At 38.6% G+C, this 27637-nt stretch overlaps 1 protein-coding gene across 14 annotated transcripts in view; it reads right to left on the reverse strand.

Annotated features, from left to right (window-relative positions):
- SOX5 (SRY-box transcription factor 5) overlaps nt 1–27637 on the reverse strand; it is a 613556-nt gene that overhangs the window by 106313 nt on the left and 479606 nt on the right. The gene's annotated exons all lie outside the window — the stretch shown is intronic.

Genomic DNA, 27637 nt, shown 5'->3' on the forward strand with positions numbered 1-27637 from the left:
TTTCTTCCTAATCACCACCTGTAAACTCTTCTGCAGTGGATGATTTGGGCCCTAAATATTATTCTTCCCTTTGCTGTGTATGAAGCTTACACAATTCATACCAGTACTTACCAAAATATACCCTGTCCAAACATCTCAGTTCACTCAGCAGTTCTCACTGTTCTCAAAACTGTTTGCAAACAGTGATACTGCTGGCAGAAAACATGCTTTCATAGTGGTGATCTTTTAAGGAGAATAAACGAGGGTATTTAGGGAGACACCTCCATCACCCACCACACACACCTAACACATCCTCTCCATTACAACTCCACTAGCATAGGACAGTTTTATTTGGAGTGATGGTGTGGAAAAAATGATTAGTTTGATAGAATATGGAGACAATCCCTAACAGGTAATAGTATGTATGCAACGTAGCTCATTGAAAACACAAGGAACAAACTTTCAGGAAAACTGAATTGCATATCAGGGAAATACATAAGCATTTTTTATTTTAAAAAAGCAAGGCTTTTCAGGCTGGAAACTTTCCACCTTTGCTCAGTCCTGCAAGAGAACCCAGGTTCACTACCAGCATTCCTCTCAAATTCATCTCATCATTAAGTCTGTAAATGAACACACATTTAGCCTTTTAAACTAAAGTGCAGCAAAGTGCCTTAAACAGCCAAATAATACAGACAGTAGCTGTTTGCATAATGAACAGCTTGTTGATAACTTCCTTCCAAGGCTTTCCTCCTCCAGTTCATGCCACAGAACAAAACGCAATGTTGAGAGACAAACCTCCAGCAGCACTTTGCAGGACAGAAGCCAAAAGGACCTTTCACATTGAGGAACAACCCTTGGACACTTCCAAAGGAAAAAGGCAGTGTTACTTGTTCATTTCTGTAACTAAAATAAAGAACTTCAAAACATTTTTTTTTAATATTTGATTTAGTATAGAAAAAACATAGAGAGGAGGAAAAGCAGTAAGATGACTTTTTTGCATTTGGGATGAGGTTTAACAAGTATTCATGCTTGTGCAATGTAGCATGTAAGTTACCTACAGGGCAATTTGCCACAAAGGTATTGGAACCAACAGCCTAACCGAAGAGAACACCTGAAATAAAAAGAACATACACTGGAACTCATTTCAATAGGCAGCTGTTTTAAGACAAAAGCCTAAGAGTTCACACAGGAAGGGCTGCTCCAGACCATACAACACCCCAGTGAGTGGGGCTCTCTGGAAAAATCAGGACTTTCAGAGCAAGCAACTGTAATTCAGGTAACAGCTACACTGGAAGACTCAAGTGCACTCTCAAAAGAACCCTTTCTAATCCAAGCTCAAGAGAAACACTAAAAATAATTTCCTCTTTCATTTTTATAGGAGAAAAAGATTCATTGTTTGGTTGATTGAGCTACTTGTTTCATGAAGAGCTTGAAGTTAGCAAATGGGCTTTTGAGGTAAGATGACCACAGTTTTGGCCAAACTGACTTACTTCACCTTACTTAATATTCACACAAACACTGTGTTTCTCATGGCATAGCTTCCAAGCACCCGAGCACCTTGTTCCAATGTTAGTACCCTTCCTAGAAGAATAAACCAGGACTGTAAGGGAAATCTGCTACAAACTTTTGGCTGTCAAAACTGCTGATTTATATGCTGTATTGTCCTCTATTTGCATTTTTGTTGGCTACCAGCAACTTACTCCTAAGTACAACTGTTATATAGCAAGAGTTAATCTGCAAAGTCACTTCCTTCAAAGTGGAAAATCTCTGAACTTCCATTAATCCCTGATGCTACCTTGCAGTGTATGACAGAGCACAGAGTTTCCATATGCTTGGCTAATGCTTTTCCCAATGAGGTCTGGACTAGTGCTGATCGCTCCAGCAGTAATCTATCCAGTGAAACATTTGTCAGGGAAAAGAAAACAGGTGTGAGGTTTCCTGATGCGACTTAAAAGACAGCATGCAAGATAATTCCTTGAGCAGCACGTGTACTCTTTTCTACAGTTAGCTGATCTATGATAGATGGGTTCAGTTATTCAAAATATAATGAACTATGGGTTTATTTGTACATGCCAGAAAGAATCAGGGATAAAAAGCAATAAACTTCCCTTGTCACTGTTCATAGCAGCCTTTCAGAAGTCATCTCTATACTTGTTCCTTCTGATTTTCTACACTCTGTTTAAAAGGACTGAAGTGGCTGAGTTTTGCTGTGTGTATGTTAACCCAGCTCTCTTTCTTTTCAGAGTCACTTCTTCGGTGACCCAGTGCTCTCATTTTAACAGATCCAAAGTTTCTGTGCAACAGCATCATGGCTTGCTGTCAAAAGAGCTCCAGAAAGTAGGTCTGGTAGGAAGCACTGCTGCAGAGGAAGCAGGGAGAAGCAACAGGGCAGTTTTGCTAACAGGAGATGTTTCTATTTGAGGATGTCTGAGTGGTCAAGAGAGGTGTGCAGAATCAAGGAGACTTTTCCTGTAGGAGCACAGGTTTTTTCAAGGTTGACTCTGCAAATCTTAAAATGATAAATCAATAGCTAGTCTATAAAAACAAGTAGGAATGGCTCAGAACTGGCATGGGATTTAGAGAGGGGGAGAAGAGGAAGAGGAATCATCCAAAAATTACTTTTCAAGAACTTCCATGAATGTTGGAAGTCAACAGATTCAGTTGCAAATAAGGAAATTAATAAGTAAATGAATAGGAAATAAACTCTAGTGTTACATGCCATCACAGGCAGGAAGCCTGGCTATTTTCTGACAGATAAGCTTTGTGACCTAGGAGAAATGCTCCACTTTGCTATCTTTTCAGCGCTTCTGAGGAGCTTTAGGTTCATCCTGACACCAAAGTATTGTTGTAAATGTTTTCGTGCAAAGGATGCAAACAGGACCATAGAATACTCAGCTATAAAACTGCCCAAAAAGGGTTTTCAGGTTGAGAATGCAGCTTAGGTAATTTATTCTAAGTAATTTTCTAAAATAATTTCTAAATTGTTTCTAAATATTTTCTAAATTTATTCTAACCATGGTTCTTACTCCTGTGTAGACTGAAGTAATGCAGCTTTTGTGGAGTGAGCCTATTCACGAAACATTTCTTCAGTGCATTTTCCTGAAAAGATCAAGAAATGGATGGCAAGAGAAAGGCTGACACCATTACACTTAATAAAGTGGTATTTTTTGTCATTTGAAGTTATTCTGAAGCATCTGTCTTAAGGCCAGCTGCTAAACGTCCCCCTTTACCCCTTGTTGATTTTTCCATAATATATTCAAACACCAGTAACTAATCATTTTGATGTATAAATTGCAGTGGTATTTTTCCTGTTCCAAAACCCCAAATTCTTAAACTGAAGCAGGGAGAACAGTTCAAATTAGGAAACCATTGCACTCAAGATGGTGTAGAGATGATGACCAGTTCCATGATCTCATTTTTGACACAATGTTAAGGGTATTCTTTCAAACAAACCCCTAAGGTTTCAAGATATATTTTTCACTCAGTATCTCTTTGACAAATAGAATATCATTAACTAAAAAAAAATGCAGCAGCTTCAGTGTGTAGGTGACGGGGAAGAAATAGGGGTTATTTAATATCATGCAGTGGGAAGAAATTCAAAACCCATTCGGCTGCAATGATATAAACAAACAAGAAAGTCTTATCAAAGTCATCCAGTTAAAATCATACCATCTAGAAAAAAAGAGAAAAAATAGACTTAAGGGACTAAAAAAAAAAAAAAAAAAAAAAGTCATTACCTCCTCTTGTTTTAAATTGAAAGGTTGAGACATAGTTAATAAAACTGTATACAATCTAATGCACTAAAGGGAAAAAAACATCCTTCATGGTTTGATCAGTGTAGGCTCTTGCAGAACTGGCTCTGCTCATATAATCTTAGACTAAAATCCACTGACTAAACACTTTGAATGACCCTTCTTTTCCCCCCAACTTTATTATTATTAAATCAGATACATGTTTCAGTGTAAGTGTGGTCTCCAGTGACATCAGTTTCAGAGCACAAGTAGTTACAACAGCTCGTCATTCTTTTCTGAAGACAATATATTATTATTATTATCATTATCACTATTACTATTGTATATTGAGTTTTATTGCTTTCTATAAGATCTTAAAAACCCTTGCATGATGAACAAATGGCCAGGAAAACTCTGACCACATGTTATTAGAAATCCTCGCAGCAAACACAGCTTTAGTATTGGATAGCCTCTAATTACTACCCAGGGAAATGCATAATAAAGACCTCTTTTCAATCTCTCAGCTGTTCAGACTTGTTTCTGACTGTCCCTTCTGCCAGTGGAATTGTTCCTCTAGGAGAGTTCAGGTTTACCATCATAAGTTTGATTTCAAAAGCAAAATGGATTTAAGTTGCAGAAGAAATACTATTCAAACAGATACATCACCACTCTTCCATTCATGTCCTGATGCTTTTTGTACCCTTGTTACCAAAATCCTCACAAAAAAAATGTTCTTTGCAAGTTTTGTTTGGGAACATTTTTTGAATAGGACTGAAGACAGTCTCTAATTTTGTGCCTACAATTTAGTGACAGCAATACAGTAAAAGCACAATTAACTGTAGATAGAGTGATAAAGTTTAGACATCTCATCATCTGATTTCTGTGTACAGTCAGGTAAGCAGCTAGCCAAATTCTGCAGCTTTTTACTCCACTGAATTGTAGGTACAAATATTTTGATTGCCCAAAACATTTTATCTTTTTTCCTTTGCTGTTACCTTCAGTTCTTGCTTGTCTTCCTCCACCTCTTTTATTATTAAAAATATGAGGAAAACCACGAAAAGGAAAAAGAAGAAAAAAAAGAAGACTATATGCAATTGTTTTTTTGGCACTTGCAGATAGAGACCATGCAATGGAGAAGAAAATTGTCTACCTCATAAGGGCACCTATCATCATAAATCAGTTTTTAATTTTCCTGGTGGATTACAGCAATCAGATAAACATTTGCTGCCTGCCTCCCCTTGATATTGCTGCTTGAATGGCCTTGACCCAAGATGTGGTTGGGTGTGGCAGCCCTACCTGCCTTACAATCCCAGACAATTCCTGATGGGTGTGCAGAAGGGGCAAACAGAACAGCATTCACAGAGCACAACATATGCATAACGTATGAAAAGCAGGATCTCACTAGAGGGGGAAAAGTACAGCATAATGAAAATGAATAATCTTTGGGTATTTTCTTCCTAGTCTGAAGTAGTTCTTGAATGTGCAATTTTTTTTTCTGGCTTGACTGCCTTTAAATACATACATACCATACTCCTAGACGAATTTTTAAGCCACTATAGGTATTAGAGGACATTTACATGTGATTTGCATTTTTTTTCCTCTCCCTGTGGTTTTGGTAAGTCTTCCAAACCTAATGACTGTTCTTTTGGCCAGCAACATAAATGCTGTAATCACACAATTATTGTGCTGGGAACAGTTTAATTCAGCATTTTGTTCTCAACCACAGAACAATTACTCAACAATTTTGGTTAACCATACTAGCTCACTGCCTGGAGAGGAAGCAGAATATTCACAAAATCTATTGTCTTACATAAAGGCAGTGAGCAGATTCTTATCTATTATAACTTTCCAGCATCTCTTTGAGGTATTTCCACATACTCCCCATTAATGAAAATAAATTATTAGCAGCACACTATATTAGCATATTCATCTCTACCTGTTGAGTGCTTTTAATTGTGCATTTGCATACTAAAGGGAAAGATAGATGGGATGTGTCTAGGAGAGAAGCATGTAAGGGAACACCGTAAAAAGCTCCGAAATTACTACAGTGATATTATCCATCTCTTCTAAGCATAAACCTTGGGCATTCAGGCTTAATTTTAAAGTTCTGCTCTTATGGCATTGATTTCTCTTTAGTAATAAAAGGAATTTCCGGATCAATTGATTTATTCCTAGTACTGTTTCTATGGAAAGATTGACACCTAACAGGCTTTGTGTGGTAGACCTGACTCACAATAAAGTGAACAGAAGTTCTGAGACCTCAGCCAGAATGTATTTAAGTTAGTTAGCCAAGTTATCAGGATCCTTACAAATTTTCTGCTCCAAATTTCAGTTCTGGAAGCATTTTACCCAAGCAAATATAAATATTTTAGTAATTTCATTTCCACTTTTGTTTTTTGTTTTGTCTTGCCAGTCACTGGGAGTATTTTCATTCAGAGCTGTGAATCTGAAAAGTACAACTCTGGCAATGCTGCTGAACAAGTAAAATTAAACTAATTTGACAAAACTGACTCAATAAACTTAATTTGATAGTTATATAAGAAAGGAAACCAGCAGTAAACATGATGAAAACATCAAGCAGTATTTAATTTTTTAAAATGCCTTTAGCTTTTAAGAAGTGTTTAGCTCAGAAAAGGGACTTTCTAACAATTATTATTTTTAAGGGAAAAATTTGACCTGTAGGAACTTTATGTTGAGTCCTTGCTCTGCTGAAGTCAATACAAATTGACCCCAATGGCACTCAGCAGAAACAATTAAAAAAATTACTTCAATTTACCAAAAAAGCACAAGGCATCTATGGAGCAGAAGACAGGCTCAAATGTCATCATCAGCAGGACACTGAGCTATGACAGTTTTTTTCTCCATTTATGACATGAGCAGTACATCTTGTTTTGCTTAAAGCCCAGTTTCAGATGTGGAGACAGGCCTTGTCTCTTACGAGGTGGGGGAGACACAGTGGGAATTGCATTAAGGGCACAGAAATCCAGTTCTTTCCATTTCTTAAACTTTCACAAGGATACTTCATTTAAAGAAAAGAAAAAATAAATAAAAAAAGGACTATCCCCCTTTTTTAACTGCTGTATGTGGGAAAGGAAGCCACTACCTTTCACAATCCTGCCACTCTACTTCAGGCACCTTTCCGGTGCTGCCAGTGCTGCTCTGCCTCATTTCTGGACTATGATGACCCTTAGGCAGGTGCTCAGCATTCAGGTGTTTAACCCTGGGCAGATGCAGGGCATGCACAAGAGAAACACAGAAAGTGCTCAGATCACACCAGCAGGTGCTGTGTATGTTTAGATACCCTCAAAGCTTCAGATCTGAGGCTCTTACAGGGTCTGTCTAAAGGATGTCTGGACAAGACATGCATGGGAACTCTGAAGTGCTTTTGGGTCTCTCCATTTGGATGTTCCCAAAGACTATCTGAGTACTGTTACCAGAGAGTAAATTATCTTTTTTGATGTTATCCTAAGCCATGCAGGTGAGAATTCTACAGAAAAATACCTTTCCAAAAAAGTTGCAACTATGTTAAAGTTCCTACTATTACTGTTCTCATATTCTTTGCAGGAAAGGTGATAAAAAGACAGTGATGCAATACAACAACATATTGTTTGTATCTGTGCATGGACATCATTAACGAAAGAACAGCTGCCTTCCTGCAGCCAAATGCTTTTGAATAAAACAATCATGGCACCTAAAAGAATGGTTCAGGACATAAACTGCTGGCTTACCCAGTGGCCTTGAAACCTCTAATGTTTATACAAGCACATTAATAACACTTTAGTATCCCACAAAAAATCACTAAGTAAAAATACATCTAAGGTATGGTAAGGCAAATAAAAACCTATCTAAAGTCTTTGAGTTCAATACCTTTCTCCAAAAAGAAAAGGATTATTTTAGCAGTTCAAGCCTACAATATTTTGCCAGCGAGTTTGTTCATTAAAATGTGACCCATTCTGAACACACTGGGTCCCTTTAAGACTAAAAGTCAGAGCTGTGTGCTCTGAGCCTTTTCATCAGGATGACTCATTCATTCATGGGCAGCATGGATTGTATGGCTGGCTTATGGTAGCACTCTAAATTAGTACTCACACAATGGAGAGCTTATACAATTGCAGTAGTCCATATCCAGTAAAACTGCCTTGGTGCCCTGAATAATGGGTCTTGCTAAGTCTCTAACAGTTCTGTAAGAACCCCTAAACAGCTGCACACAACACATGACCTGTGCCATCTTTACAATGCCTGCTTACCATGAAAGCAAGCTTTGGGAACTATTTCCTCTGCACCCTCACCATTGGACAGCATCAATCCCTTTGCTTTTTTGAGAACAAGGGGATTTTATTTTTCCCCTCCTCTTTTTTCTTACTTTTTTTTTTCTTCTTTTCCTTTCCAGTCAGTTCTCTGCTGATCACCCTTCACACTTTAGCCTCTGCCCCAGAATACTTTGGACAATAGTACTGATTCCATCTGTGCTCTCCATTAAAGCCCTGGTAATCCTCCTCGGAACAGCTGGACGCTCCGGCTCCACACACAGACACTCCTTCTGTGGGACTGTTTGGCTACAATTACGCTGAGCTTGTGCTTATTTCAAGCTCCTGCCTGTGAATGCCTTTCATGGGGTCCCCCAGGGCCGCATGGCAGAATGTCCTGACGCAACAAATTGAACAATGTGTCGAGATACACAGGCTCGAGCGAAAATATGCTGCTTAGTCACCTCTGTGACAAGAAGCACTTACAAGGCATTTCACAGACAAATGACAATATTAATGACAAGCTTCAAACTCCCACCATGCCATTAAGTAATCATGAAGAAGCATCTTCAGTTAATCAAATGGTTTCAATACCTTTATTTTAAAGTCTGAAGTGCTGCAATGCCTTAAGTTTAACTTAGAAGCCTTTTTTCAAGAGCTGCAGTGATTTGGCTCTGTCTGGGAACAGCATCTGTTCAAGAGAATGATCTGACAATGTCTGTCCTGGCTTGAAATGACTGAATGTTAGGAAAGGACCAGCAGAGCACACCCACAGGCTGGTCTAGCTGTGTACCTTGATTTTTCCCAGGGATTTAACTTGCCTGAGATTCAACTGGTGCATTAAGTCTCCATTACTTTTCAATATGCTGAATTTGTAGTCAGAAAAATGCAAGAATAACTAAGTTAATATGCTTTACAAGAAGTCTACGCTGATATTGTAATAAAAGTTCATAGTGAGTCCTACAGATCCAAGTGCACCTAATGCATTGCAACATGATGCATGTTTGCCTGTGTCTGTATCCACACACGCATCATCTGTGCCCACACAGACACATAAACACACACACTTCTCCAGTAGATGTGTGTGCACACGTCTCACACATCACACAAGCAAATGAGGGAAGCTATCTATAAACCTCCTTTCTGGTATTTATTTCAAAATGTAAATGTGTGTGTATGTGCACATGTACTGATATTTACACATATATTTATACACACCGTACCCACGAAACAGATGCCCCATGCACAGGAGTCCACACGCATATGCAAAGCAGGCAGGCATGTACCAGAGGAGAGATGGTGCTACCCAGGGGAAAATTCAACTCAGAACACAAACAGCATTTAGCACATACATCTGACAGCTTCACTTGCACAGCACACACTCTCATGTCTGAACAGGGATGGAATCGTGCAATCCCAAGTCTTTTAGAGGTGTATTTTCTCTGCAGCCCATTGACAGACACATGCCTTTTCCTTCCCAACTTTTCATGTAATATTACCCATACCCAGTCCTAGGCCAGAGTGACTTTTGAGCTTTTCTGTTTTGTAACCCATACCCGGCCAGAAAGATGGAGATGGCTATTTACAACAGCATGTAGTGACAGGACAGAGGGAATGGCTTCAGACTGACAGAGAGTAGGTTCAGATTGGATATTAGAAAGAAATTCTTCCCTGTGAGGCTGGTGAGGCACTGGAAGAGGTTGCCCAGAGAAGTGGTGCATGTCCCATCCCTGGAAGTGTTCAAGGCCAGGTTGGATGTGGCTCTGAGCAACCTGTGCTAGTGGAAGATGTCATGGCAGGAAGGTGGAACCAGAGGATCTTTAAGGCCCCTTCCAATCCAGACTATTCTATGATTCTAAGATTATTAAAAGAAATGGACTTCTCAAAGCTTCCTAATGTGGCCCACAACATCTGCATGTAGCCTTGAGGCAACTCCACACATTAGACTCCCATCAAAATATTATTTATGGAAAAGCTAATCCATGTAAGTTATGCAAGTTTATTTGACTATGGTACAAAACAGTTTAAAGGTAGAAGGACTCAAAAATGTATCCCAATAACTCTTCTAAACCACTCCAAAACCTATTTAAACAGATGTTTAAATTATACTCTTTTCATACAACATGTTACAATATACAGTAGCATAAAGGTTTCATTGTTATTAGTTGAAGATACCAAGCAAAACCCACAAGTGGCAAGTAACACAGCTCTCCTAAGCAAGTCAATAAACCTCCCCAGTGCATCAGTCCAGTGCATATTTCCTAGTCTCCCACATGCATTATGTAGAACACAGTCAGGGAGCCCATAGCTACAAGCAAGATTGGCATTTTGTTGTAAACCCAAAAATTCAGAGTGCATGGTTCAAAGCACAGATAAATGCCTAGATTAGATACTTTTTGACTAGTTCCCCCTATCTCTCGAGAGGTCATTTATCCTCCAAAGTCTTTACAGGTGGTCAGCTGTCAAAGAACATACTTTCAGCTGAATTACAGGCAATTTGGCCAAGATCTTTCTGCGATATGGGATTTAGAAAGAGGTGTTAATCATATTTTGAAAATTCTTCTAGGGCTCCTTCATGCCACATTACTGTGTCCTAGAAACTTCAAATGAGGTTTATACAAAAGATCTTGGCAAGATCTAGCATAAGGAAAGGCATGTTTGGGAAGTAATTCTCAGGTGCATTAAGAACATCAGAATAGTCCGTCAGGCTCCAGCGTATTTTAAGGAGTGCCAAATATCTGAAGAGGAACTAAGTTTTTACTAAGAAAAAAAAAAGTGTTTCTTCTCAGTTTTCCTTGAGCAAACAGCTTTAAAATAAAAAAATTCCTAAGAGTTCTGTCACAGAATTTAGCATTTTTGCTGGATGTCTTCTCTTAATTGATATCATTTACCTGGCCTGAAATACCATGCCTAATCCTGCAAAACTAACTTGAAGATCAATCTAACTGCCCACAGAGGCTCTCTGGGGTTCCTGTTCCCATTGTTCTTCGAACCAGGATTCCCAGTTACAGCCCTGTAATACTCCAACAGCTTCCCAGTACAGGTTCTTCAGCTACGACCCACTTCAGTGCCTTGGAAAAAGTAGTAATATTTTGTTGCTAGGTGGTACAGCTACTTTCATAATGTTTTAAGTCTTTCAAGAATGTAGAAGGCCATCAAGGTAAAAATTCAGCAATTGCCTGAGCAGTGGTACCGGGCTCTTTCAATACACCTCTAAGCCACAAAGTTCCAAGTCTCAATCCAAATCTCCACAGTGAAATCAGATCTGGCATTTAGGCTCGGCCTCCCATAAAATGTCAACTCCTGAGAAAGTTGTATCACAGTTTGAAGGGTTTGGTTCAAACCTTCTCTAAACATAATAATAATGAGTAGTTTCTTTCATGTCAATATGATCTGTAAAGTTCATCTATTATGGCTCAACTGAAAGTCTGTTTACTTCAGTTTTATTAAGAATTGTATTCAAACTCTTTATTAGTAAGACTGGAAATTTACTGAAGCAGAATCCAATCTAACGCTCTAAGGCTGTAAAATGGGATGTTGCAAGAAACAATGTTTTTATTTCAACTAAATCTTGCCTTTCAATTTTGGTTGTCCTGCTTTTTCTCTCCTATTTTATGGCCAAATTCTGGAGGTACATAAAACCACATCATACTGACAGCAGAGGGAAGCACACGTGTATAGAAGAGGAGAGATTTAGTCTTTCCTGTTTATGAAATAATCTTACTTAATTCATCCACATTTTCTTCGATACTACAACTAGCATGGACAGAAACCCTAATGTATGCAATGTGCATACTAGGAAGATAAGATGGCCAAACAGCAGTTTTCTGCACGCTTTTTTTCTAATAAATTTAGCTAGACCACAGCTTAAAATAACCCTTTTAGTTGTAAAGTCAGGATAGCTCAACAGCTTACAGTTTTTTCCGCTATGGACTGAATTCTTATATAGGGAAGATTTCAGTCTCCTCTTTCTACTCATGTAAAATGCATGGGATGTCACATACATTCACCTTATCTTGGATAAAAACAGTTTCTTTAAGAACTTTACGGAATGTCAGACCAGTTTGCCAGATAGTGTAAAAGCACTGGATGATGATATGACACAGGACTCCTTAAGAGTCACAGCTGAAGCAGTCTGTTTTTTAACATCCTGTGTTTTATATACAACATTAACCAGGATCAGCCATCAATTGTCTTTGATTCCCCTGTAGATGTTCAGCTGGCATTCATAAAATTCTTCATGCAAATCAAGGACAGTATTTTATCTTTAGAAGACACCACATTTCTCTGGGTTTTGATGAGAATATGCACTATTCTAGAGTGTGAAAAAGGATCACTGAGAATTCTGGAAAGATGTAATAGAGCAAATCCCATGAAAATTGTCTGGTTTAGGCTGCAAATCGGAATGATCTGATTTGCTGTACTTATGTTGATCCCAGGACAAATCAGTGAATCCATCCATACAAAGCTCATTGATGGTTTAGGCCCTTGGACACCAAAAGCACAGAGAAACAAAATCAAAATCACCGGGCACTGAGAAGGCCTTGGGACTTCCACGGGAAAAATGTTGTGAGTGATGTAACAGGCATGGAGATAGAACTGGGTGAGGGAAGGACCAAAATTAATGGCCATTTTGGTAACTGGCCTCATAGTTCAAATTACAAATGAATTTACAATCAATTTAACAGAGAAGACCTCACTGCAAGCTCTGAGAAACAGTTAAAGAAAACCAGGAGCTCCTTATGAACTTGCAATTGTCCATGAGTAACCAACTATGAGCCTGAATTCCTGAAAGGCTGAATCTTGTAAAGTGAACAAGATAGGCCCATATTAAAACTTTTAACGACTTTAGTTAAAAAAAAAAGGGAAAAAAAAAAAAAAAGGAAAAAAAAAAGGTGGAACTTTGCAGCCAGCTGGCTCCATACCGAAAGCCAGGCTGCACAGCTTGAACTTAAAGCTATCTTAACATAATGAATAAGTGCCAATAATTAGCATATGTAGTGTGAACAGGTTTGCTGGCACAAGCAAGTGAAAAACTCCAAGGTAAAGTTATTATTAGGGAGTAATTAGCTCTGTGAAGTAAATGAGTGAAACAATAGCTGCCAGCACTGACAATATGGCTAACATCTGACTATGTGGAAGATAACATTGTAAAGTATTGCTCCCTGAGCTAGAATCTGTTAATAACCATATGTTAGTGTAATTAATGCAGAGTCTTTCTGACCTGTTGTCACATAAGAACAATACTTTCTGGGAAATATTCAAACAGGCAGCTCTAAACTCATGGATTGCAAAAAATAATTTGGGAAGCTGCTTACAAACACCTTTTCTTCTGCATTTCTTTAAAAAGAACTAAAAAACAGTAAATGGGGGAGAAGACTAGAAAAAAAGCCCCCACACTTATGAACCAACTTCTTTTAAGGCTGATGACAAAGTCAAACCCTGGATTGAGGCTTTCCAGATCATCTAAATGAAACCCTAAATAATACTACTGGATTTTAGGGGTGCTTGTAATCCATGCCCAGACCGAATTCTGCAATTTGATTAATTATATGGAGCGGCTTAAACCCTTTATGCAAAAAAATCCTTGAACTCAGGAGTGTTCAAATCTGAGACTGGGTTCTGATTTTTTGGCTTGAGCTCATTTCTAAATTGAATAGATCCCTCCAGGTGTCTGACATTCATCAGACATTCTGCCAAGGTCTTAATATCCTGCTAGATAGGGAGGGCCTCTGCTTGTCCCCCATACAGGACATTCACACCTCCAAATGAGTGAATTCTGTGACTACAAAGTGCTAGGCTACAGATAATTTCTCTTGAGAAGGTACAAAAAATCATGCCCAGAACTTCTGAATTTTCATAATAAATGGCACTGATGCAATATTTTTGTCCCGTCATATCAACATCTCAAAATGTTTCAAAGAGGTCTAGTAAATACAGTTTGCTCAACAAGCCTCACCATAGTTACTGTATTTTCAAGTCATTGTGTTGATGTAGTGCATCCTACAGAGAACACATATCCTGTGAAAAGTCATTGTCTCTGAAGCTCCCTGGTAAAGAGACCTTTGTAATTTAATTTGAATATATCTCTATTCCAGTTGAGCATCTCATATGCACCTCGTTCATTAGAGCATTCACACTCATTGGCTCACTGCAACAGTTTCCTAGAGAGGGCAAAATGTGGTCATACATTGCTAAAGAATAGCCTTCATTTCTAAAAGAAGTTAAACAACTTTAAGGACCTGGCCATATTTAATTTCAATTAAAAAAATACAAAATTTAATGCAAGCTTGTTAGTAGGTTCCCTTTTCCCTTTTTAGTGGGGCAGCTAAAAAAAAAAAAAAAGAAAAAAAAAAGAAAGAAAAAAAGAAATTTTTTAATGCTTTACAGCCTATTATGGCCAGGCAAAGAAGTCCTGCATGTTTGAGATCTCACACATTCATCTTCTTGCTAAACATCTGTTTAAGGCTTGTGTGATCTACCTGTCAGCACCAGTGATCCATAAAGTGTTTGAACCTCCTGTCACAAACCTCAGTCCTGGTTTGATCAGAGGCTTTGTGCACACTAATCACGCCCTTTATCTTTTCTAATGCTAGGAGAAAAAAAACACAGCAAGGCTGTCTTCCAAACCTGAATGTAATTAATCTTTCCAAGGAGGAACCTGCATGGTTTGAAAAAGCAAGATCTGATGGGCTGCTGTTCTTTTCCTGCATGGGCCTTATTTTTCCTACCAGGCATCTTTACACTTGAGTGGTACCCTTTACAAAATACTTTAACTATATCCCAGTGACAGTGAAACAACCTTTAAGATCATCTTATGAATGAAACTGCTGGTAACTTTGCTGAGAAAAAAAGGCCAGTGAAAGGAGTTTGACAGAAGCATGTTTAAATGATTCTCTCTTTTTAACTGCATGGGAAAAAAGGGAATTGGAATAAGAACTGGTTCCCTTTTCATGTTTCTCCTAAGGTGCTCTCTTCACTAATAATCCCACCGCTACCTTTCTTTGACTCAGCTGCACACAAATGTTCTGAAAGCTGCAGGAGTTCCAAAAAGGGAACAGATAACATCAGGTGGGTTTTGGGTTTATTACAGCTTGCCTTTTGCCACTATTTGCTTTCTGCGGCATAAGGGGAATGAATGCTATGCGTGATAGAGATGACAATTCAAAGTGCAGCTGCAATGAGACCCATACTGAATGGGAATGGGACAATTAATTTTAAATTTGGTTACATCTTCTCTGATAAGAAGAGCTTCCTTTGCTCCTCAGCATCCCTGAGTCCAGGCAATAGTAACAACAGAAACTCTAGTGAGCAGATGGTGGGAAGCAGCAAGAAACTGATGCTACAAGACCAAATCTGAGTACAGATTTCATAGCAATCCCCAACCTAAATAAGGTCAAAAGCCTTGAACATACATGGACGGATTGATCCGTGAGTATGGAGATGGAGTTCATTTGGATAATTAACTAATCAGAAGGAAAAACTTTAAGAATTTGTGCAATAAAGTAGCAAGTAATTGGTGGGACGTGACTCTCATGATCACATGGCTGTCCTGTATTATTGAAGGCTCTTTAACACAAGGCTGTGTCACACAGAAACACTCTCAGAATCCAGGTTGATTTGGAGAGGAAAATAAGTGAAGTTAAATTAATTTTTCTATTACTGTCATCATATATTACTTAGACTGTTAGGAAGTTCAAAGGACTCCAGAGGTCCAGCATCTGACTATGCATGATCAAAGAGAGTCCTGCATATTTTATATCTTTTTTTAAGACAAGATACCACAAGTGGGAAACATGATATAGTGGAAAGGAGTAGATGTCTACCAATATTATTTGGGGTTCCATGCTTGGATCCAGTTTAGATTTCATGATCTTGCTAACTGTCTGCAGGCAACAGCAGCAGTAAAATTTGATAAATAATTTGGGCAATATGGAAAGTTGGACCCCTCTGGAAAGATTATTCAGCACACTTGAGGTACTTTGGAATAAAGTGTTATACAGCACAGGAAAAGTGAACAAAAAAAACAATGAGGGGAGTGTGTCACCAACAGAGTAGATTAAAATTGGCATGAACCGTGGAAGGAAGAAATGTAAGTGAAAAACCCGTGAAGAACCTTGGAGAAACAACACCAAACTGTAATTTCCTATTATGGAAAACAAGGAGCTAATGCCTAGGCTGAAGGAAGGAGTTGGGTCCAGTAACATCAACAGAAGTGAAGAGATGATGGTGTTTGGGCAATGTCCTGCCAGGAGAACAGGGAGACAATGGAAATGTCAGAATGACACAGAATGACAACAGAAGACTCAGTAATCAAGTTGTAAGATTGAAACAAAGTGGCTGAAATTTTTAGGCAGAAGAAAAAGCTGGATTTTAGAAAAGAAGATTTGAGAAAGCAGTCAAAATGGTTTCTTGGAATATGGATCTGCTTGACAGGGGGGAAGATGATGTTGCTACACGTTAGAGAACAGAGGAATCAGAGACACTTTGGGAAGAGAGCTAATGAGTTCATTTGAGGTTAGTGACTCTGTCCAAGATTTATGTTCCCTCTAGCTAGTGATTAAGGCACTTGAATCACAACTAATTTATCACCTTTCTTACTTGCTGCCCATGAAAAAGCACCTGGTATTCCAGACTGGTGCCTAATATTGAAGCTTGACAGCTAACTGTCTATAGAGTCCATCTAAATTTGATGAAAGACACAGGTCAACTTCCAGATAAGCTCTGTACCATATAAACTTTGATTATAGAGTGAGGACAGGACTAAACTGGTATCTTATCTAGTACACAATCCAATTGGTTTAAATCTGTATCTCATTGACTAATTAAGAGTTCAGAAGGTCTAAGATTCTGCAGAGGCTATAATGTGCTGCAAGCAGCAGTGTGGATAGGATTCTAATGATATTAAAGAACATTTTGTGTATTTCAAGGAAGAAAGGGAAAATATATAAATTCTTTACAATTTCATTAAAAAGCAACAATGTAGCTAATAGAAAGATTTTTCTTATATTTTGCTGCCTTATGATTTCTAACCCCTACCCTATCTCCCCGTGGCATGATCACATTGCTTGACAAAAAGGAATGACGGCAAAATAGCTCCTTCAGAGATCATTTAGATTAGTCCCATCTGAGGAACGATATGGTCTTGTCTTGATTAGCTGTTAGAATCAGGTTTCTACATCTTAACTTAAAATTATTAAGTCCTCCAAACTTCACCTTCCCATATGTATGAATATGCTTATGATGTCTGGGAAGTTAAAAATGGTTTCGCCTTTTCAGATTTCTGTGCATGTGTGCAAACACACTTGAAGACAGTGGGGCTCTCTTGCTCAGTACCCTGTGAAATCCATTCTCCTGAGGTCTACTGGCTTTGGAGATGTACATGCACACAGTTATCCAAAATTCATATCCAAGTTTGTACTTGTTAAAGCCGGCATTTCTAAGGAGCACTGCTTGGGAGAGCTGGCTGCAACCTGGTCTGCAGAAGTACAAACTGGATCATGTAACAGCAGCAGTACAATAAGATGCTTTCTCTGCAAAATTCAGCAGATAAAGAAGCTACAGTCATGTGAACAAAACCAGCTATAGTTTTAGTAAGATACAATCTAAGGCAAAAGTAAGTCAGCCTCACTTGATACACTCTGAAAACTATTAGAACTAAAACCATTTCCTAGTGCCTTGCTGAATTGTCAGTGCTGACTTACACATGCACACACACAAAATGTTCAGTGTTTTTTCAGCCCAGCTGAAAAAAAATGCATTATGCTGGTGACATGTACTTTTTTCCAGCGGCAGCAATGAACAAAGCACTCACAAGTGAATTTCGAAAGGCTGGAAATTTCAGTAAACATCTAAGCCTCCTCCAAAATCAAACAGGCAGCCTTAAGAAGATTCCAATTTCTTTCATATGTCTAGCTGTTTCTGACACTAACTGAACAAGAAATTAATTCTCATTCTGTTTTTCCTCTGAAGTCCAAGAGCACCCCTCTCCTGGAGTATGTGAGGCTGCTAAATAAAATCATCAGATGTTGTAAAGCAACTTAAGTGAATTCCAGAAATGCAGAGAAGTATGTTTGTATCTGAACATGCAAAGGAGCTTAAAGAAAGTAATAACCTTTAACAAACATCCAGAGACTTCTGCCTTGACCACTTGTCCTAGAGAAATTTGTTCTCCTTAAACAACATTTTCTAAAGACAGAAGATTTATTACTGCTTTTAATGGGTGCTGTAACAATTCCTTGCTTTCTAAGACTTCATGCTTAAAACACTTAGGAGTAAAAATCTCAGTCTTTCACTAAAAAAATTAAAATTTTATCAATGCTACAAGTTTTTATGCCTTAGATTGTTTATCACCCCATTTTAAAACAAATGCCGAATCCCTCAATTTCCTGCACAACCTCAGTGAAGTGTTTTTTTACCCAAGAAAACTCACTACCTCTACAAGCAGCAAGACAGGCATAGGTATCTTGTGAAGAGAGCTGCCTACCCTATGAACACCTATTTCCCACGGCAGGAGAAGATTAGAGTAACTATGGAAAATGGAAACAAATGAAGAAAAAAAGCAGAGCCCGCTATATTCCTTCATTCCAGAGGGGTAACAGTTACAGTGAACTATTTTAGCCAGATCTATAGCTGCCTTTTCTGACCGATATTTTTAGCCGCAGTTGGTAGAGATGAAATTGTGCTGTTCTTGTAAGGAAGGATTTTTTTTTCACTGGCAAAATTTCAAACTTTGACTAGGATTATCAGCATTATTTCTGCATCCATACTTTCTGAAACATCAGCCAGCACTATCTCTGCTAAAGGTAGTTTGTGCCCCTTCCTGAACAAGCAGCATATGGAGCAAGTAGAGAGACAGAAAAGCAGGAAGGAACAAAGCAGAAAACGTAGTGTCAACCCCAATAACCATTTCACAGGGCTAGAACAACCATTTTATTTTATTTGCCATTCAACAGCTTAACTTCAAATAGGTGTTTAATTAACTCAGAGTGGCAGTCTAAACGTTTAGCCTGAAGCTGCCTGACAAAGGGAAAAGTATCTACTGCACTTGCAGATTTAGAGCATCAGGCTCAGGAAGAAACTGTTAATTGCATAATGCAGAGAATTCATATGACACACACAGAGACAAAAGTGTAAAGACTGAACTCCCACCATATCAAAGTTTCTTCTATGCCAAAACTTCATACAAGTCTAAAAAGTCTAAAGAAAAATGAGGGCACTTATGGCTAAAACCTGTTTTCACAAAATAAAATTCTACTGGACGTGAAGTAACAGATTTATTAAAAAAAACAGGAAAGACAAATCTAGGAAAGCATTTTTATAAAAATACAAGCACAGTATGTTCAGAGGAGGATGAAAAGGATTAAGGATTTTTCAAACTTAATCCAAAACACTATAATATTGGTTTAAAAAAGCATAAGGGCTCACAATCACCTAACAGAAGCTGGGCATCTTAATATGGAGATGGGAGAAACAAGGAAGGCAACATATATCTTGCCTCCACTACTTGGCATCCTATTCAGTGGCAGAGGTACAGCTTTAGACATTCTTCCCTCTTGTTTCTTGGGGTCATAACAAGGGACCAAGCCAAATTAGAAGGAAATGAATGCTCTGGCAGTTGATTGATCATTTTGAGTATTTAACTTCTTGCCCATCACCCTGCCAAACAGGTATATTCCCAGCACACAGTGATGCTGGGTGTCCCTTAAAATTAGATGGCCCTCAAATATTTTTTGTTCAAGTACTCTCAATGCCTTGGCCATGCAATAATCTTCCTCCCTCTTTAGTTTATTATACCAAAAGATGTCACACTGTGACTGTTTTAATCAGCAAATAAACAAAGTGCCCAGCACCTGCCTTGGCTTTTATTATCATAATAATCCTGTTTTGTTTTTTAATTCTAAAACATCAGCAACTCACCCGTAGGTGAGCATGTGTTTATGCCGCCCCTACTGTTGCCTTTGTGGTTTCATTATTAGCAAGCCATTAAATGAAAAACAGGAGAAGAAGGGGGAGAGATGGGAAAAGCAGGCCTGAGGCACAGCCAGTTGTGCCTGTTAAATACAACATGCTGGCCTTAGGTAACCAGAGCCCTGAGACTGGCAGGGTAAGTACCAGAAACTGAGAAGACAGCAAGGCAGTGAACAAACCACTGGGAGTTGGAGCAGACCAATCCAGGACAAGAAATACACATGGGCAAGCATCCCACTGGCATTTAGTACAGCCAGAATGGAATACAAACCTAGCAGTGGTCAAGGTGAGGAGAGGGCTTGGGCATAGTAACTGGTAAGGGCCTTACATTCTGATTTGTTTAGGCAGTTTTCACAGAACTGAGGGGTGCTTGAAAAAGGAAGGTATGTGCTGACAGTCTTGGCTTTGTTACAACAAATGGATCTAGAAAAATTTAAACACAGCAAATGCTAAAAGTGTAAGGAAATTTGTTTTCTTACCTTGAAGAGGACAGAAAAAGACCCTCATAAACTTTTTACAACTTATTCACTTAAATTTTACTGATGGAGCAGGTCAGTTTTTCTGCATTAAACTACTGATGTGATTCAGTGGAATGGCACCAACATAAATCTGACTCTGGGACTAAGAGAGTCTTTTCTGCCTGCTTCCCTCCCTCATTCTCCCCCCCCCCAAACACTGCAGTCTGCATTCAATTTCTTCCAGGGAAATGAGAAATTCTATAGAAAAACAGCAAAAATGGAGACAGAAGATAAAAACCTAGAAGGCCTGAATCTTTGATGACTCTGCACTTCAGTTCACATTTTGTATTATGGCCCAATGGGAGACGCCTGACAATCTGGGTTCTGTTCCTGGTTCTGGCAATGAGCTACAGCCTAACAATGTGCAAGCTGCTTCCCCTCTGTCCTCAATTCCCCTGGTCTGAAAAACAGGATGCTTTAAAAAGAAAGAAAGAAAAAAAAAAAAAAAAGAAAGAAAAATATTCCAAGATCCAGTGATGACGGTGCTACATAAGATCTGGATCATACACATATTGGTGCAAATAGACTGTGAAATGCAAGTAAAACTTGGTGATTTAATGTTATTTTGTAGAGCTGTAAGTAACCCCAAGGGATGAAAAGGCAGAGAAGAATCATACCTGGCAGTTATGAAGTAAGGGATGATGCTTCCAGAGTAAGTTTCCATGTACAGGGAGTAACATTTGAATTTCAAGTCACTAGAGTATTTTGACATCTCTTTCTACTATTTAATAGGCAGTAACAACAATTTATCATAGTTCCTCTAGGAGGTGTAAAACAAAAATAGCCAAGCATTGTGGGAAATCTACATTGCCAAAGCTTCTGAAATAATCTGAGTGAAGACAAATCACAAATTCAAGAAAGTGTCCTTCATGTAAGTATTTCAGTTTCCTTCTGAAGCAGTAAGAACCTTAGAGATAAGGACCAAACTTCCTACCCTAATCTTTATTTCTAAAAAAAGGGATTGGGCAAATAGGCTCAACATCTTAAGGCCCACTTTTCCCAGGGACTGGATAGAATTAGATCTGAGTAGGTTTATCTCAATCGAACTAGGATAGTTTCTATTAAAAAAAAATAAAAATCCATATTTTAACCAGCAAAGTTTAATCCCTTCTTTTCCTGTGAAAACTCAGATAAGTTTGATTTTGTGCCTCTTGCTGTCTCCATACTCCAGGTATTATGTCATTGCACATTAGACTGTGTCAACACACCGTGACTTCGTTCCTGCTAATGCAAAACCTCAGAAAACATGGAGCCAGGAGATAATTTCAGAGTGCTTTTTTTTCTCTGTTTAATGTAACTCTGTATTTATCCTTCCATATTTCTGACATTTTCATTGAGTGATAGTTCCAAAACGAAGAAAATCAGTCTTTTGCATGCAAAGCCGTCTTAAAGCAGGCTGGTGACTAGCAATCTTCCTGGGCAGGTGAGCTTCACACATGTCTCAGGAAGCATCTCTCTCGTGAAATCCAGGAACAGCAATGCCAGGCTTCCAAGGAAACCTCCTCAAGTTCCCCTTTGGTGAAAAGAAGGCTTAACCTCCCACAAAAGGGCACCTCCTGAAGGAACAGGGAGATGACGTCTCAAAAAAAACCCATGTGTGAGGCTCTTAGAAAGTGTGCCCACACTCTAACTGTGAGTGACGTTTGCATGCCTGAACTTAAGAAATGTCTGCTTTCAGAACAGTCTTGTTTTTAAAAACAATCTATCTTTTTTTGTATTTAAGTATTAAAACAGTTGCTCAGGTTCCTTAAACGTGAAGAAAATTAATACAGAGAAAGAGCCATGTGGAATTTGATAAAATTGTAACATCATGTTAGTCTTGTCTGCATCTTGATCATTTATTTCAGCTCAAAGTGTCTCTAAATGCTCATGTTCAGATTTTGTACAAGAGGAAGGAATTTAAGGCTCCTGCAATTAACGTGTTATGGCAAAATCAAGTAAAACTTCACGGGTTTTGAGTCATATAATGTAATCAACGATGTTTATTGCACTAGGTAACGAAACACCACCAAAACCAGACAACATATTTCATGAGAAAGAAGCCATTTAGGAAATACTATTACATAGCATTATTAAAGCCCCATCTTCCACTGTTAACTACTGCATGCTAAAGCAAATGTCAGCCCAGGGGGGCTTAATGTTTCTAAATTAAACACCCTTCAAACATGCTTTCTGACAGTTATCTTCATATTTTCCACAGATGCTGCCAGTGCCACTGCCACAGAGTAAAGCACTAAAATAGATCCAATTCTAGTGTCACATCCAGGCTGTGCTGATACCCCTGCCACTGCCACTATAACTTCAGTCAGAAAACTGCAGGAGGAAAAACATGCTTTGTGTAGAGGGCATCTGATGGCGCTGTAGATGATTTTTTGGAAGCTTGAGCCACTGATCACAGCAACAGAAAGTCACCAGCAGGAGGTTCTGTCTCAGACTGAAAGCAAGAGGCCAATCTATGTTCATTTCCCAGATATGCACTATCTCTTGAACACTGAAATGGTGTAAGTTATTCGACTTCTGCAGATTCACAGGGCAGCCTGTACAGACGTACAGATGTAACATTCTCTAGAGGTTTTGCTTACCCTGTAAATCATTATGCCTATATTCTTAATTGTTTGGCACAGCTCCCAGGACATCCATTACATCTCCTGTGACTAACACAGATTTGTATCTGTTCACCCCTGGGGCTTCCAACCAATAAATGTCCGGGCATAAAGAGAAGGGCATGAAAATAACGCATTATAGGTCAGCAATATTCTGTCAGGACACCTGAACAATATGAGCCAATGAGCCAGTCAGAAACATAGTATGAGCCTCTTGCCCCTCTTCGGTTCTTCCTTCTCTGGCTTTCTTAACATCTAGAGAGTCAGTCGCCAAGATCGTACTGGAGTGTAGAAGTCCTATTCTAAACAAAACCTTGGAAGAATATTAAATGTACATTGGAAACGGTGGCATCAGGTACTGATTTATGTGTACATTTTGCCTACTACACACCTAAGCTCCTGTCACAAGTTCCAGACCTCCCCAAAGTATTCCCACAACTAAGCCACAAAACCAGATTAATAGCAGTGGCTCCTACTCAACAGCAGGTGAGGTTGTGTGAAAGAAAAAAGCAAGGCAGGCAGAAAAGTACCTGTGGTACCTATAACCCACTAGAGCAAGACCTGCTTCAGTAGATGCAGAGAAAGTGCTTAGTCTCTAACCCATGGCCCCCACTGAGAAACTCTGAGGAAGCTTCTCTGAGGCGAGATGATGGTATTTGTGGAGGCAGTAATAGGAAACACCACGAAAAAAGCAGCTCTTTTTGCAGAAACAGTTTGCTCTTTTTAAACCATTCCCATGGCTTCATCCAGGCTCTGAGGGGAGCACAGTATTGGGAAGGTAAAAAGGAATCAGTTCTGTGGAGGCAAACAGGAGAAAAGGCAAACACACCCAAACCAAAAGAGAGCCAGAGAAGCAATGAAGGCAGACGGATGGAGGGCATTTGTGCAAATACAGATTTCATATGCAATTCATTTAAAGGCAGTGGCATTTTTATCACAAAGAAGAGTTTAATCAAAGTCTCAAGGGATCTGCCATAAAGGAAGCCCTTGCCTTGCTGCCTGGGTTGTCTGAAAGAAACACCTGTTACGCACAACAAAAAAAGACAAAACAAACAATAGGTATAGAAAGGAGGCCATGGTTCAAACAATGGGAATTGGAGAAGCACAGTTTTCTCTTAATGAAGGACTAGAATCCTATCAAATGAACAGCTGGGGAAAGCGTAATTCTTTATATTTGCAGGGAAGTTGCACAGATTATATGATGGCAACAAATACAATATATGTGTCTGAGCTCTGCTTCCTAGGCACCAGAAAGGACAGAAACCTCCTAAGATACCTCTGAGTGGAAGAATAAACTTGCCTGACCCCAGCTCCAGGAAAAAAGATAGCCAGATTTCAAAGGAACACAATGGACAACTTTCCTCCCATGGGATCTTTGCAAGAATTTCTGCTAAGAGGATACTGAGCTCAAACAACCTTCTCAAAAGGTGCAGAAAGAAAACTTGTGATTTACACAAATCCACCCAAGCACATGAAGGGGATGTGAAGAATACCCAAAATGGATGTTTTGTTTTAAATAGGAAGTGCAAATATTCTTAACATAGACTACAGAATTCTGTGTCAGTATATAGATTACAATTCAAGTTTCTTTATTCTGAATGTACCAAAAAGACAGGAATTCTGAACTGTGCCCTAAGAAATAATGCAAGGGAAGTAGACTTAAAAACACCCTGAAAACACCCTGACCCTGAAACTCATGACACAGCTAAAATTCTTGAAAAATGTCATTTTAAGCCTGCCTTTCATTTCAAATAAAGAATAAATTCAAGGAATAGAGCATAATTCTAATTCTGGTCACTAGAATATATCAGCTCTCCAAAACTTTGCTTACCAATACAATGAGAAAGAAATTCCTGTATTTATCACGTATCTGGTATCCTACCCAGCGAAACCTCCTGCTGCCAGAAACAGGTTCTATGGAAAAATGGAAGCAACGTTTATAGAGGTGTCTACAGCCATAGAGACATTCACAGAATCACAGAAGGGGAAAAGAAGAAGTCTGAAAGTTTTATTTCCTGAATTTTTTCTAATTTGAAGTAATTTGAGTCCATTTCTGCTTATATTGCATCTTATTTTATATGCATCAGTCTGTTTGCATCACTGGGAAATACAGTGATCACCAATGCCTTGCTCTAAATTAAGGGTTCTCTCTACTTGCCATGATCTCAGATGAAGAGGAACTGCCAGCACTGCTGAAGAATTCATAAAGCCCTGAAAAATTCACAACTAAGACCAGTTGCAATTTGGTAAGTATTCAATAACCTGTGGCCGCCACTTGGCAAAAATCTTTCCTTCCTCCTAAATTCCTTTAGAGGCATTGAAAACCTATGTTCAGAAAAGTAAAGTAGTCATGTTTGTAATTGATATCTAAAATGGGGCATTTCAAATGCACGCACAAAAATGTGTACAAGTCAGCTTACTTCTGTGTATAAGGTGTGAATGTAACCAATTAACTGTTTCATAGATGCTTACTTTATTCCTGGACTACAAATTTGAACTCCAGGGTTAAAGAAATTGGAAATTATGCTTAATTTAGATGTATGTGATTCTTAGGGATATTACTAACTTAAAACTTATTACATATGGTACATGAAAAAGCCCCTCTTGCTGATTCACAGCAGCTCAGAAATGCTTAAATGGCAGACAAGATTCTACATACAGTTTGCAAGATAAGAAAATATATTCTCACCACACAGAGCTTTAAAGGGACAAATGCTACAACAGGTTTCCATCAAATACTGTACCATCAGCCTCAGGGGGTTTTTGCTAAAGCACAAAGAACATTGTAAATTAGGAGGAAAGAATTGATTAGTGGCACACACTGATCTGGTCCCAACCCTACTGAGGGAGAATGGGCGGAGCAAATGGAGGGTGCTGAAAAAAAGTAGTCAAACTCCATTTTCAACACAACCAGTCCAAATTCAACAAAGACACTCAAGCACTCCATCTATCTTTCCAAAGAGGACAGCAGTAAGAAAAAAAAGTCTTCTCTATTTTGATGGAGGCCAAAATTGAAAAAAACAAGCCCAAAACCAGAGGAAGAAAGGAAATGTGACATAGAACAAGAGGGGACTTCATAGCACAGGCTCTTATCCACCACAGCCAGGGATCTGTTCTGTCCTGCTAGCCCAGGAGAACACAGAGCTTCGCCTGTAACTCAAGTGTCATTTGGCACTTCTCCCATGCTGACATATCAGAGTTCAAACTGACCTGGAGATATACTGTAAGTGGCTGGTGTATCAGCATTCTGGGCTTTTACAGACATCAAAACCACACAGAAAACCAGTTAAAATAATGCTACATTGGATGAAAAGTCAAGGAATCGAACACTAGGGAATGTCAGAATTAAGGCTGTCAGTGTAATTTTAATTTTCCCACTTGTGACTACAGTTTACAATTATATTATCATATAATTCTGGAATACCGTTTTTTTATTCAACATGTATGACAGAGATGTATGAGAATAAAATAAAGATACCTATTTCACTTAATTCTGGCACTTGTAACTTTCAAATGCCTTACTTTGTTACCTAAATAATGTATTTCTTTGCACACAATGTTCACAGCACACAAGAGTATAGAAATATCTCGATCATTTCTGTCCAAATCCACTTTAAATTGCTATTTTGGTTATCCAAGTTCCAACTTTAGGGTAATTTGTTGAACACTATCACTATCATCTTTTAAATAAGTCAAATCTGATAAAAAATATTTTATAACACACATGTTATAAAATTAGTTCACTCATTGTACCAAATATTTATGAACTCCAAGTACTGTGAATTAAATTTGTCTTGTTTCATTATTATTACTTTTCATGTAAGTCTTAATTTTATTTTTTATATATTTTTTATAACTTTATTATGCTTATCTTGGAACTTAAATTCTTCATTTAACTTCTAAATACAGGAAACTCTGACATATACCTCTAAGTCTCTTCAAAGCATATTTTAAATCAATTTGAATAAAAATCTGAAATGGTTCCCTGAAATTATTTAACCGTTACAAATTTTATTCAACTTTCATATGTGAAAAGTGAACTTAAATGGAGACTATACACAAGATACAAAATAAAGACAGCTGACACGATATCCATAACCCTCCAAGTAATCTTTGTTCAACTGAGACTTCTACAAGACAACTATACCTTTCCCTCTCTTCCTCCAAAATTTTAAGTCAGGGGGCACTCACATCATCTGTCCAATCACAACCCTTCAAGGAACTGTGAAATGTTTCATTTACTCTTCTTACAAACACCAAGCACAACGAACTGCCTTCCATTTTAATTTGCACTTTGCAATTCAGTAGCAGATAAGTGGCAGAAACTGGACAACTAAAACAAAACTGTTCCCCTTGGCCTCTTGCACAGTGAGCTCATCTTGTCTCTTAAGCCATACAGGGTAAGGCATCATCAGTTTTTGGACACCAAATGTCTGAGGAAAATCCAAGGTGGTGTAGACAATGGTGTTGATTCAATAGGTGGAACCACGCTCCTCCCTCTGAGTAATTTGAAACCATTATCCCAGGAGAGTTTGAAGTGCTCTGTTTGAATGAGCCATCAAAACACAGTTGGGACCACTTAACATGGC

The sequence above is a fragment of the Corvus cornix genome, chromosome 1A (genome assembly GCF_000738735.6).
Source record: "Corvus cornix cornix isolate S_Up_H32 chromosome 1A, ASM73873v5, whole genome shotgun sequence".
NCBI lineage: Eukaryota > Metazoa > Chordata > Aves > Passeriformes > Corvidae > Corvus > Corvus cornix.